Source organism: Hemitrygon akajei, chromosome 6 (assembly GCF_048418815.1).
Source record: "Hemitrygon akajei chromosome 6, sHemAka1.3, whole genome shotgun sequence".
In the NCBI taxonomy this organism is placed as follows: domain Eukaryota; kingdom Metazoa; phylum Chordata; class Chondrichthyes; order Myliobatiformes; family Dasyatidae; genus Hemitrygon; species Hemitrygon akajei.
In genome coordinates, this window is record NC_133129.1 from 68,369,918 (window position 1) to 68,383,351 (window position 13,434).

Genomic DNA, 13,434 nt, shown 5'->3' on the forward strand with positions numbered 1-13,434 from the left:
CACTTTATAGGTAATTAAATACTTTCTGAAGCACAGCCTCTGTGGTAATATAGAAAACATTGCAACCATACTGCATACAATAAGCTCTCACATACAACTCTGTGGTACATCTCAGATATTCTGTTTGCAGAGACATTGTGTGAGTGTTAAGTATTGAGTAGTTATGTCAAGGATAATTCCCTTGGGACACCTTTGAAACAACAACCCTCCCTGACCACTTGAGAGAGTAGAGACCCTTTAACTTGATGCCTACCAGCTCCACAGACCCAAGTTCAATCCTGATTATAGGCAATTCCTGTGCAGAGGTTGTGCGTTCCCCTGGTCATCACATAGGCTTCCTTTCTGGTGCCAAAGTCATGCCAGTTGTCAGGTTAATTGACTACTGTAAACTGTCCCTCATGTAGACGAGGGGGAAGGGGTTCAACAGGAAGGCAGCAGGTGAAGTACGATGAGTGTAAGCAGGTGATTAGCCAGCCGGCAGTGTTGTGGCATCCGCACTGGACCTCAAGGCGAGTGGTCCCAGGTTCATATCCGGCTGGCTCTTTGCACACTCTCCATCTGTGCTGGGTTGAGCGTTGAGCTAGCCTCATTAAAAAAAAACAGACAGATGCTAAAGGAACAGCAAGACACAGAGAGGAACAACAAATAGGTGATTGACAGCAGCATGGACCGAAGGGCCTGTCTTGGGCTATACAGTTCCATGAGTAAAAATGTCACTGGTTTGTCCACAACTATTGGATCATCCATCCCATTACCTACAGCTGCTCCCAACCACTTGTATATAAAGCAAATTGAACGTCACTGGCAGCTGCTTCATCCAATTGATATACGTACTTAGGCCAAGTTCCATCAGCTCGAGGCAGATTGCCAGTTGAGTCATTGGGCTTGTCAGCCAAGCTGCCTCACAAATCAAGACATCCTGGCCTCTGTCAAGTGTAAAGGAATTTACTCAGGCTGCCATGTGCTGTCTTCAGTTACAGGGTCACGTCCAGACCTGCCAGGGTGAGAATCATCAATGCATTCCACCATCGATTAAAGTGTTGCGTCGTTTGAAAGACGGTGCCAAAGTGATTCTGGTTTTATATTTTCAGTCAACACCCCCTCAGTGTGGAACTAACAACTCAATGCTTTCAGAAAGTATGAGCAAATGGGCCAAGCTTTGTTCAAAGTTCAAAGTACAAGTATGTCACCATATACAACCCTGAGATTCATTTTCTTGTGGGCATACTCAACAAACCTGTAGAACAGTAACTATAACAGAGTCAATGCTGTTCTTCCATAGAATTCGTAGATTCATATAGCTCTTCAGCACAGGATATCAATGTTGCTGATTATCCCTATCAACATTAATCCCAATTACACCACTAGCTCTGTAGCTTTCTATACCATGGCAATTCAAGTACTCATCTACATACTTCTTAAATGTCATGAAGTTATCTGCATCGATCACCTGTTCAGGCAACACATTCCAGATACAAAACACCCTCTGTATGCAAAATATTTCTTCTTGGATCCCTTGTACTTCTCACCTTAAATAAATACCCTCTTGACTAGATATGCCCACCAAGAGAGAAGTCTACCCTATCTACTCCCCTCATAATTTTATCTACCTCCCTCATAATTTTATCTACCTCTATCAGGTCACCCCTCAGCTGCCACCGCTCAATGAAAAAATAAATCCCATCTCCCTTTGTAACTATAATGTTCCAGTCCACATTTTAGCCATTGTAATACACAGGATTTCATTGAACTGAAAGGAGGTTATTTGACCAAACAGATGCAAGAAAGACACATTTAGTTAACTCTTTTACCTCTGTGGCACCCTTTCCAGAAACAGAATATTCCAGAGCATTTACAACTGACAAAATATCTTTTAAAATGTGGTCACCGCTATAATATTGAAAATATGGCAAGTGATATATCCACAGCAAATTCTCACAAAGAGCAACATGAGAATAGTAGAAATAACCCCTATTTGTGGGGGGTGGGGTTGTTTGAAGGGTAAATATTGAGCATAATTTCTCTACTCTTCTTCAAAGTAGTGTGATCGGATGTGAGGGTGGCATGGTCTTCATAGATTATTAAAGCCACATGAGGACATCTTCAACAGAGCAGTACCCATTCAGTTCTACTCCAGCCTATGTTTAGCCCAATAGCATTGTTTCTGCTCCACTCAGCTTTTTTTTATGCTGTATTTTAAAAAAAACAAGATGCTGAAGGAATTCACTGGTCAGACAGAATGCATAGAGGGAAATGTACAGTTGACAATTCAAATTGAGACTGTCTGGATAGGGTCTCAACCTAAAACAATGACTGTTCATTGTCCATACATGTTGCCTGACCCATTGACTTACTCCAGCATCTTGATTATTGTGGTCCATCTTCCAGCATTTGCAATCACGTGTGTCTCCATCATTTCATTACCATGCCTAGAGTGTGCTGCCAGAGTTGGTGGTGGAGAGAGATATGCTAGAGGCGTTTAAAATGCTCTTGGATAGGCACGTGGATATGCAGAGAAAGGAAGGGTATGTACTAGGTGATCCACTAGAAATGACTGCTGTATTTCTGAACTCATGATTCACTTGCATGAGACAGAAATAAATACTAAACTGAGACAACACAATGGCAGTGGAAGTTACATAGATCTATGTGGAAAAGCAACATTCCAGAATGTTTATTTAAATAAGTCCCAAAGTAATTTGGTGACTGTATAGTGATCTGCAGACTGTTGGGATTGGTGGAAACTTGTTCCTCTTATTTGCAATTGCAATAATATTTTAGCATCATTCATAATGCAATAAAATATATGTTGATCGCTCAATGCTTTGCCATCAGGCAACACTTGATATTGAGTCATATCAATCAAGTCAGGCAGCTAAAGAATTTGATCAGCAGGTGCTTCCGATTAAACATATCAGAGAAGGGAAAGCACAGTGAATTGTAGAAGTGGACTTTTGAACGGGCAAACTTTGCCGCTGGAGGAGAGTGGGAAGGGTATTGGGAAAGAACAAAAGATCAGAATTGAAGGGAAGTGGAGATCTCAGAAGAGTATTAAACTGGAGGACTTGGAGTGACTGGCTGTTAAAGTGCTGCGATTGCATCAAGTGCTGGACTAGTTATTGAATGTTGCAGAACAGGAAGAAGAAGACTGAAAGTAAGAGTGAGAACTTCCCCTTAGCTGTGGTACAAATGCTAATGGAAATTAGCAGTTGGTGGAATGATGTTTACCGGTCTTGAGTGCTTTCCCGGCATATATGATGAATAAACTCTTCTTGGGCTTCCAGCCGGGTACAGGTATCATAAAGGTGGTAGAGTTTGTCATCGAAACGTCGGCTAAAGTGGATACCTGGACCCAGCTGTAAGCCCAAGAAGAGTTTATTTGCTGGTCTTGGGTTCTGGTAGGAACTGCAGGCAGGGGATGAAGAGGAAAAGGGAGAACGTTAATAGAAAAGAATTGATGGTGGACCAAATGGGGATTGGCAGAGTGGATTAATAACAACAGCCAAGCAAGTCTAAGGAAGGATTGATATTCATTCTTGATGCATGTTTTTGTAAACACTACATTCTTACGAAAACATTGTCTTCTAAGAAAATGTTGTATTATTGCATACTGCTACACATAATTATTTTCATTATCAGCCTACATTTATATGGCAAATTAAACAAAGTGAAATGTTTGCAGATTGTTATCAGACTAAATTTGATGCCAAGTCACACAGGGAGGTATTAGAGCAGATGAGTGAAAGCTTCGTTTAACACCAGCATCACTTGTTCCATAGCAAAAGGCCGAGCTATTAATGGCCCTGTGGCCATTCTCAACCCCTGCTGAGTTGTTTTCCATTTGTACTTTACTATTGCACTTTCCAGACCTTCCAAATGAAAACTCGCAGTTTGTTCAGCACTTTAAAATTAGGTTGATTCCATATGTTGAACAAAGGTGAGAGTAATCACCCTTGAGGCTCCTTGGTTGCCCAGCGGTCAGCAATCCGGATACTCCATGAATCTTGAATTAAGATGTGGGCTGTATAAAGACCTAGTGTTATATGCCCTGTGGTGTGTGGGATTGAGAAATTTATGTTCATCAAATATTATGTCAAATACCTGATCCGGACTTCTTCAGACCATACTGTTCAAGTAGGAAGTAGCCCTTCAGACAGTTTCTTGTCAGTGGTTGAGAGTGCTCCTGCCAAATCAATTATTTATGAGTAAGTGTAGAAACCAGAGTTGTTGACCTGACAATCACTAGCATCTGTGGAATCTCTAGATCCCTGCACATTTAGGAAGTCCTTAACCATGACATTTACCATGTACTCCTACTGTCTCGGCCTAGCCTCCTCCTCACAGATTATGGGCTTCAGTCCCAGTCCAATGATGTGATGAACACAATGCTGCTATCTTGTGAGGCAAGCACAGGCTTAGAAGTGTGGGATGGATTGGTTCTGCTAACTCTTGAAATATCAGGGTATTTTGTCAACAGTTCACTGTTACTTCCTGTCAATTCCACAAAGATCATCTCAGGCAGACATTTCCGGTAAGGGTAACAATGCAGGAGACCGACTTCTGAGGCGGCTCTCCCAGCAAAATAGTGAAGACCTGTATGACAGGGGCCAAAGCAGAACATCTCATTTGAATCAAAACATTGAATTATTCAGCGCAGAAAGAGGCCACGCGAATCATTCTGCTTCTCCCAGCTCTCTGTGCCATCCAGTTAGTTCACTGTCTCCACAGAGCTCACCGTGTGTGTCATCCATTAACAATACATGCTGCAGCAACTGCAAAGGTTCCTTCAACAGTATCTCCTGGATCTGTGACTCTTGTCACTAAAGTGAGTGGGACTGCCGCAGGCTGCAGCTTCCCCTCCAAATCACACACATCCCTGACTTGGAAATATATTGCCATTCCTTCATCGCATCTGGGTTGGAAATCCTGAAACTCCACACCTAACAGCAGTGTGGAAACGCCTTCACTATGCAGACTGCAGTGATTCAAGAAGATGGCTCGCTGCCTCAGGGGTGACAATGGCAGCAATACACAGAGATTGTAAATGCCCCATTTCCCTGGTCCTTCCTTGTGGCTCTGTAAGTTGTTTCCCATTCTGTATTTGTCCAAGTCCATGACCGCTATTTAACATTCAGTCTGCCTCCAGCACCTATCGCACATCAGAACAATTCAATGTTATAAAAAGAAAATTATTTCCATTATCTGCTCTCGGTCATCATCAGCAGCATGAAGTTCAAACTATATCCCTAACATCCCAAAAAATTTAAAGAAATGCAAAACAAGAAATGGAAGGCAGTTTGAATGGTTCAGCATGGATGAGATGGGCCGAAGGGCCTGTTTCTTTGCTGTAATTTTCTGTGAGTCTCTGACTCTAAGAAACCAAAGAGAAAATTAATTGCTACTTAAACATTATAAAAAGAAGAAAAAGGATCTAGTGCTTTCCCAGCGTGTATGACAAATAAACTCTTCTCGGGTTTCCAGCCAGGTACAGATACTAACTTTAACTGACGTTGCGATGAAAAACTCTGCCATTCACATCAGGGATGATTCCGTGTCTAGTCTGGTGGTATTTATATCCCCATTGTCTCTCCCTCCTGATTGGTTAGTCCTCATCCAATCAGGTTTACAATCAAATTCCAGTTCTTAGAGCGAGACCTTCATCTTTGTTGAAATTCTTTTTCTCTAATTTTACTTCAATGGCTTCCCTCACCAGGTTGTCCCAAAAGCCACTGGTGCAGCACAGTAGTTTTGTGCTGTCAAAGTCAATCCTATGGCCATTGCAAATGCAATGTTCTGCTACTGCCGATTTCTCCAGTACTTCCTCCTCTTTAATCATCATAGTTTCCATAACTTCCCTACTTGTTTCCCTTACCTTACACAATTCAATATCCTTCTCCTTAGTGAATACCGAAGAAAAGAAATTGTTCAAAATCTCCCCCATCTCTTTTGGCTCCACACATAGCTGTCCACTCTGATTCTCTGAGGGACCAATTTTATCCCTCACTATCCTTTTGCTATTAATATAACTGTAGAAACCCTTTGGATTTATTTTCACCTTACTTGCCAAAGCAACCTCGTATCTTTAGCTTTTCTAATTTCTTTCTTAAGATTCTTCTTACAATCTTTATATTCCCCGAGCACCTCATTTACTCCATGCTGCCTATGTTTATTGTAGATATCTCTCTTTTTCCTAACCAAGTTTCCAATATCCCTTGAAAACTATGGCTCTCTCAAAATTTTAACCTTTCCTTTCAACTTAAAAGGAACATAAAGATTCTGTACCTTCAAATTTTCACCTATTACATCCTTCCCATAAAACAAATTGTCCCAATCCACTCCTTCTAAATCCTTTCACATCTCCTCAAAGTTAGCCTTTCTCCAATCAAAAATCTCAACCCTGGGTCCAGTCCTATCCTTCTCCATAATTATATTGAAACTAATGGCATTGTGATCACTGGACCCAAAGTTCTCCCCAACACATACCTCCATCACCTGACCTATTTCATTCCCTAACAGAAGATCCAACACTGCCCCTTCTCTAGTCAGTACCTCTATGTATTGCTGCAAAAAACTATCCTGCACACATTTTACAAACTCCAAACCATCCATCCCTTTCACAGTATGGGCTTTCCAGTCTACGTGTGGAAAATTAAAATCTCCCACAATCACAACCCTGTGCTTTCTACAAATATCTGCTATCACCTTGCAAATTTGCTCCCCCAATTCTCACTCCCCATTAGATGGTCTATAATACACCCCTATAAGTGTTACTACACCTTTCCCATTCCTCAATTCCACCCAAATAGTCTCCCTAGACAAGCCCTCTAGTCTATCCTGCCAGAGCACTGCTGTAATATTTTCTCTGACAAGCAATGCAACACCTCCCCCTCTTGTCCCTCCGATTCTATCACACCTGAAGAAACGAAATCCAGGAATATTTAGTTGCCAATCACACCCCTCCTGCAACCTAATAGCTACAACATCATATTTCCAGGTATCAATCCATGCTCCAAGCTCATCCACCTTTCTTACATTGCTCCTAGCATTAAGATAAATGCTTTTAAGAAATTCTCCACCTCTTCCTTTCTGTTTATCTCTAACAGTACAAAGAACTTTACTGTCTTCTTTTTCTTCCTTCTCCCATACATCTGGTTCCCCTCCCCCCTCGTATTTAGTTTAAATCCACTAGAGCCTCTCTAGCAAACTTACCTGCAAGATTATTTGTCCCCCTCCAGTTCAGATGTAAACCATCCTGCCGGAACAGGTCCCACCTTCCCTGGAAAACTGCTCAATTATCTATAAATCTGAAGCCCTCCCTCCTGCACCATGTCTTCAGCCATGTGTTGATCTGCACTATCTTACTATTTCTAAACCCACCTGCACGTGGCATTGGTAGCAATCCTGAGATTGCTATCCTGGAGGTCCTGTCCTTTAACTTGGTACCTAACTCCCTAAACTCACCTTTCAGGACCTCCTCACTCTTCCTACCCACGTCATTGGTCCCTACATGGACCACGACATCCGGCTGCTCACCCTCCCTCTTGAGAATACTGAGAATTCGATCTGAGATATCACGGACCCTGGCACCAGGGAGGCAACAGACCATCCGGGATTCTCGATCTCTTCCACAGAACCTCCTATCTGTCCCCCTAACTATCGAATCCCCTATCACTACTGCTCTCCTCTTTTCCCTCCTTCCCTTCTGAGCTGAGGGTCCAGTCTCGGTGCTAGAGACGCAACCACTGCAGCTTGTCCCTGGTAGGTCGTCCCCACCAACAGTATCCAAAACGGTATACTTATTGTTGATGGGAACGGCCACAGGGGTGCTCTGCTCTTCCTGTCTATTCCCCTTCCCTCTCCTGACAGTCACCCAACTGCCCATCTCCTGACTCCTAGGGGCGACTATCTCCCTGAAACTCCTGTCTATTTCTGCCTCTGTCTCCCAAATGATCTGAAGTTCATCCAGCTCCAGCTCCAGTTCCCTAACATGGTTTGTCAGGAGCTGCAGCTGGATGCACCTTTTGCAGGTGTAGTCATCAGGGACAATTGTGCTCGCTCTGACTTCCCACATACTGCAAACGGAGCACTCAACTGCCCTAACTGCTACCTCCATTACCTACTCCTGAACTATTTAGATTAATGAAAGGAGCTTACCCGGCCTTACCTCACCTGGAGTGAAGCTCGTACTCAGCCTCTGCTCACTTTTTAAATTCCCCCGCTGATCTCAGAGGCCGACTTTCACACGCTTATGCAATCTAGCCGCTTTGCCCCGATCAGTTTTTTAAAAAACAGCTTTTCTCCGAGCTTCTTTTACCTCTTCCCTCCCCACCTCTTGCTTCGATTTCTTATGTGTTCTGAGGCTGTCAATTTTAATTCACTTGTCCATAGCTTCTTATGAAGTGTCATCAGCCCCGGTCAGCCTTGCCTCTGTTTTATCAATGGCCTATGTCTTACTCCAAATTTGCTATGCCACAACTACAACAGCTTCCAACTGATATACTAAATCTACAGCGAAGGGAAGAAGGAGTCTCAAAGAAAAGATCTGATGCATTGTAGTATAGAGTGGTAGGGCAGATTATCCCACCTGTAATGCTTCAGGGTTTCAGTCCCAGCCCAGCCACATGCTGCACAGGGGAGGTCACACATTTCACCACAGGCAGGAAAGGAATCGAAGGCTATGTTTCTTCTTTGATGTGGGATTAGAAAGCACATGTTGGCTGACCCCCTAACTAGATTGTGAAGTGTAGAACAAGGTTTCTACGGGAGAGGAGAGTAAAACATAACTTTGCAAGAGTAAAATGGACAGAGAATTTAACCAAGTTCCGCTTTCAGAGACTGGCAGTCAATAACACTCATTCACTTCAGTGAAGTAGCTCACTGGCTGGATGATGCAAAATGATTAAACATTAGTCTTTCAGTATAAAAAATCTTAAAACTCTGCTTTGAGGCCAATGCCTTTAAAGTCACTGGAAAGGAACCTGTTACCATGGAAGTACTTCCTGTCCTAGTTACGTTAAGCTTGAAATCAACCCTCATAAATTTTGCTCTTAACAAGCAGCCAACTCTGGCTCTGCAAAGTACTAGCTTTAGCATCACAGCTTAACCTTAAATTGGTAACATATTTTACAGCAGTTCTGAAAGTAAGTTTTGACCCACGAGCAGGAAGCTTTTGATGCTCTTGGTATCGAACAGTTTAAAGTCCAATGAAGTTTTACAGCTCAAGAAAAGATAATGACAACTTGGATTTAAGTCTAGCATTTAACATACTACTAAGTACTTCAGAGTCACATTTTCATGCTAGTTTTTGATGTCAATCCACGTGAAGAGATAATAGAACGAGTGGCCAAATGCTTGTTCGAAGAAATGTGTTTTAAAGTGAAACTGAGAAAAGGAGAGAGCAAGGAAGTGAATTTCTGAAAGTCACTTGAAAGCATGGACACTGACGTTGGAGCAATTGACATTCAAAGGAAGGAATTCATGGGGCACAAATCTTGGCGGAGGTTACTAAACTAATAAGAGTTAAGATTATGGAGGTAACTGGAAATACTTTTATAGCTTCAAGCTATTGCTAGGTTGGGGTCACTGTAGATTATTGAGCACAGGACGAATAGGTAAATGTGACTTGGTGCAGGTTAGGACTTGGGCTGCAACGTTTTCCATTAGTTCATGTTCATACAGGATGGAAAGCTTCCAATGCTCATGTGAAGGAAACAAAGATGTTGTATGAGTTTCAGTGACAGACATACTGAGGCAAGTGTGGGATAGGTCACAGAACCAAGATGGAAAAAGGACATAGTGGCACTGAAGACAATGTAGGTTAGAAAGCTTAGGCTAAACAGACGAGTTCAGTCTCAGACAAAGACTTGTGAGAGGTGTCGAACTAGTAACCATCGAATGGAGTTTGTGGTGGGCCAGGGAACTTATGGGGGGGGGGGGGAGGCAGACTAAACACAATGGTTTCTGCTTTCCTGCAACTTAATGGGGAGATTTCTGCTTATTTAGCCCGAGACTAAATCACTTACCAAATCAGAGGTAGGAGAGGGGCTAAGAGGTGATGGGATGTGGGCTGGCATCATCAATGTACAAATAGGAACTTCCAATGATGTTGTCAAGGGCAATAAGTTAAGCATTTCACTACCTTTCTGGGTTTGATGAGCCAAGTTCTGTTTACGCATCAGTCACATGTTCACGATGGGCATGCTTTGCCGTATCCCAGGACTAGCAGAGGGTGATACCGGCACTAAAAGGAGCAGTCTTAAATATGAATTTGGTAATGCCTATCCCAAGGAGCTGGATCAATAAGTACTTATAAGGCAAATTTTTGATCCATAGTGGAGTCAAGAATTACAGTGAGTGAGAAGGCAAGGGGTGACTTGACCAGGATTAGATCAGTTAGAACCATAGAACTTTACAGCACAGAAACAGGCCTTTTGGCCCTTCTTGGCTGTGCCAAACCATTTTTCTGCCTAGTCCCACTGACCTTATTGTGATCTTATTGAATAACAGAAAATTCATAAGGCACCAAATCATCACCCTTGCTCCTATTTCTTATACTTTTCTGAAAAGAGACATCTCTGATGGAAGGAGTGTCTTCATTAAACTCTCCCAAGTCCCTCAGGCAACTTTTAAAGCCTGGGTAATAGAGATGAGAAAGTAAGTTGAGAAGAGGCCACAATGGGATATAGGGAGGTTGAGTGATTGGACAAGGATCTAGAGAACACAAATGTGGGGAAATAAAAGAAGCCAGCTAAATGGTGTGAGATTGCAGAGCTCAGAGATGCAGAGAGAACTGGATGTCCTTGTGTATAATGGACAGAAGGTTAGCATGCAGGTGTAACAAGTTATTAGGAAAACTAACAGCATACTGTTCATTGCTGGAGAATGGAATAGAAAAATAGGGGATTATGCTTTGGTTATGTTGTAATGTGAGTATAATTAAAAGTAAGTTAATACTAATCGAGAAGCTGTTGGTAGCCAGAGGCGGGATCCTGGGTTGGCAGGGTCTTTACTTCTGCTCTTTTTACTCTCAGTATGCATTGTATACAGTTCCTCCACCCATGCCGTACGAGGTACCTGGAAGCCTCTGTATTGTAAATATCATTTGCCGTCCCAGATAAAGATGTTCCTTTGGCCATCAAGTTGTCGAGTGGTCTTTTTGTAAAATAGAAGTTACCACAGGTTATTTTGGATATCAGTGGAACCACTTCTGGAATTCTATGTACTGTATAGGCCTTCCTATTTAAAGAAGGATATAAATGTGCTCAAAGCAATCGAGAGGAGGTTTCCTGGATTAATGCACAGAATGAACACGCTGTCTTATGAGGAAAGGTTAGACAAGCTAGGTTTCCATCTGCTGGAGTTTAGAAGATCCTGAGGTCTTTTAACAGAGTAGAGTTGGAGATGTTTCCTCTTATAGGCAAATCCAGAGCTAAGAGTCACCTTTTTAAAATAAAGGATTGCCTGTTGATGATAGAGATGAGACAAAAAATGGTTTCTCTCTGAAGGTCGAACTTGAACATTTCTTCCTCAAAATGTGATGAAAGCAGAGCCTTTGTATCCTTTTAAGGCAGAATTTGATGAATACTTGATAAGCAAGGGGTGGAAGGTTACCTTATATAGGAAGAAATGTCAATTTGAGAGTTGTAGACAGAACAACTATAATCTTGTTGAATGATGCATAAGACACAAGGAGTGAAAGGCCTACTGCTGCTCCTAAATGTTTATTTCCTTACATTTAGCAATCAAAAATGCATAACAACAAAAACAATCTTCATCAAGGTTTCTTGTTGCATAATTTAGCATAAAGAAGTATAACGCAAGCTATATCACTTGGACTATTTAAAAATCAGGTAGATAAACATTTCAAAGATTAGGAAATCAAGAGCTATCGAAAACAAGCTAGCAGAGAAATTGGGACAGATCTGCCATAATCACATTCATAAACAGGGCAGGCTTGAGGGTCGAGGAGCCAACTCCTGCTCCAATTTCCTGGTTTTCTGGTAAGCTTCAGATCAATCAGTACTCAGTAGATATAGAGCATAGTAATTGTCTTTGGTTGCATGTGCCAAATGTAAGATACATTGTGGGTTGCTTCTGAAATTCTGGAGTTCTGTTCAGTTGACTTCAATGGATACCTTAAGCTGAGTACTGCAGCAGATCCTACACTACTGCTCGCAAAATCAAACCGGTGGAGGGACTCAGGGCAATTGGCATCTGACAAAAGAGATTCAGAAAGGGGGAAGATGTAGGGAAATGGGGGATATGTGGGCCAGCAGCTGAACGATGGAACCTGATGAAGTGGGGCCGGCTGGAGTCAAGTGGAGGAGAAGGGAAGGGATGAAAAAGGTGCAGAAAGGTAGAAAAAACCTGGTTGGAGAGGTGGAGTGGGAAAGGAACATGATCAGTGATGGTTTCCTAAGGGTTACCATTGGGCTGCAGGCTATCCAAACAGAGAATGAGGTGTTGTTCTTCCCTTTTCTGTTTGTCCTCACCATGGCAGTGGAGAAGGACAAGGATAGACAGACAGTCAGTGAAGGACTGGGAAAAGGAAGTAAAATGGCATGCAGCTGAGAGCTCAGGGTGATCATTGCAGACTGAGAGCGGTCACCCAGTCTATACTTGGTCTATTGACAGGAGGCCTCATCTTGAAAACCAAATACAGAAGACCAGGTTGGAGGAGGGGCACGTGAATCTTTGCTATGGCTATTCAGATCCTTGGGTGGTGGTGAGGGAGGACGTGAAGAGGCAAGATTTGTACGTCCTACTGTTACAGGGAAAAAAGGACAGGGATAGAGAGAGATGGGTGGGTGGATCAGGAAGTTACAGAGAGAGAGCAGTCCCAGCTGAAAGCAGAAAAGGGAGAAGAGGGAAAGTTGTGGCTGGTGGTGAGATCCTGGTAGAGCTGGCAGAATTGGTAAAGTACTATCCACTGTATGCAAAGGCTAGTGGGGTGAACGGAGAAGATAAAAAAAACCCTATCTTTGTTCTGTCTAGGGAGACTGGGAGGTGGGTTTGGGGATAAGTGGGAAATGTGTGAGAACTCTATCAACTATGGCAGAAGGGGAGTCATGTTTCCTGAAGAAAGACATTTCAGAAGTTCTCGAGTAGAAAGCCTCACCTTGAGAACAAACGTGGTGGTGGTGGATAAAGTGACAAAATGGTATGGCATTCTTACAAAGTAGCTGCAAGAGTCTGTGGGTTTCTAATAGATACCTGTGGCTAGATTGTGCCCTGAGATGAAGACAGAATGATTCAGAAAAGGAAGGGAACCCTCAGGGGGGATTTCCATTTCTTGGGATTCAACAATACTAAAATACAAAGAACAATAACATTGTGAAAGAAATCTAAAGTAGAATAGGAAATGCTGGAAATGTTCCACAGGTCAGGCAATTTTTGTGGAGAGGGAATCAGTCAGTGGAATCAAGAATGGTTGGA

At 42.6% G+C, this 13,434-nt stretch overlaps 1 protein-coding gene across 2 annotated transcripts in view; it reads left to right on the top strand.

Annotated features, from left to right (window-relative positions):
• musk (muscle, skeletal, receptor tyrosine kinase) overlaps positions 1–13,434 on the top strand; it is a 177,094-nt gene that overhangs the window by 99,305 nt on the left and 64,355 nt on the right. The window lies entirely within an intron of this gene.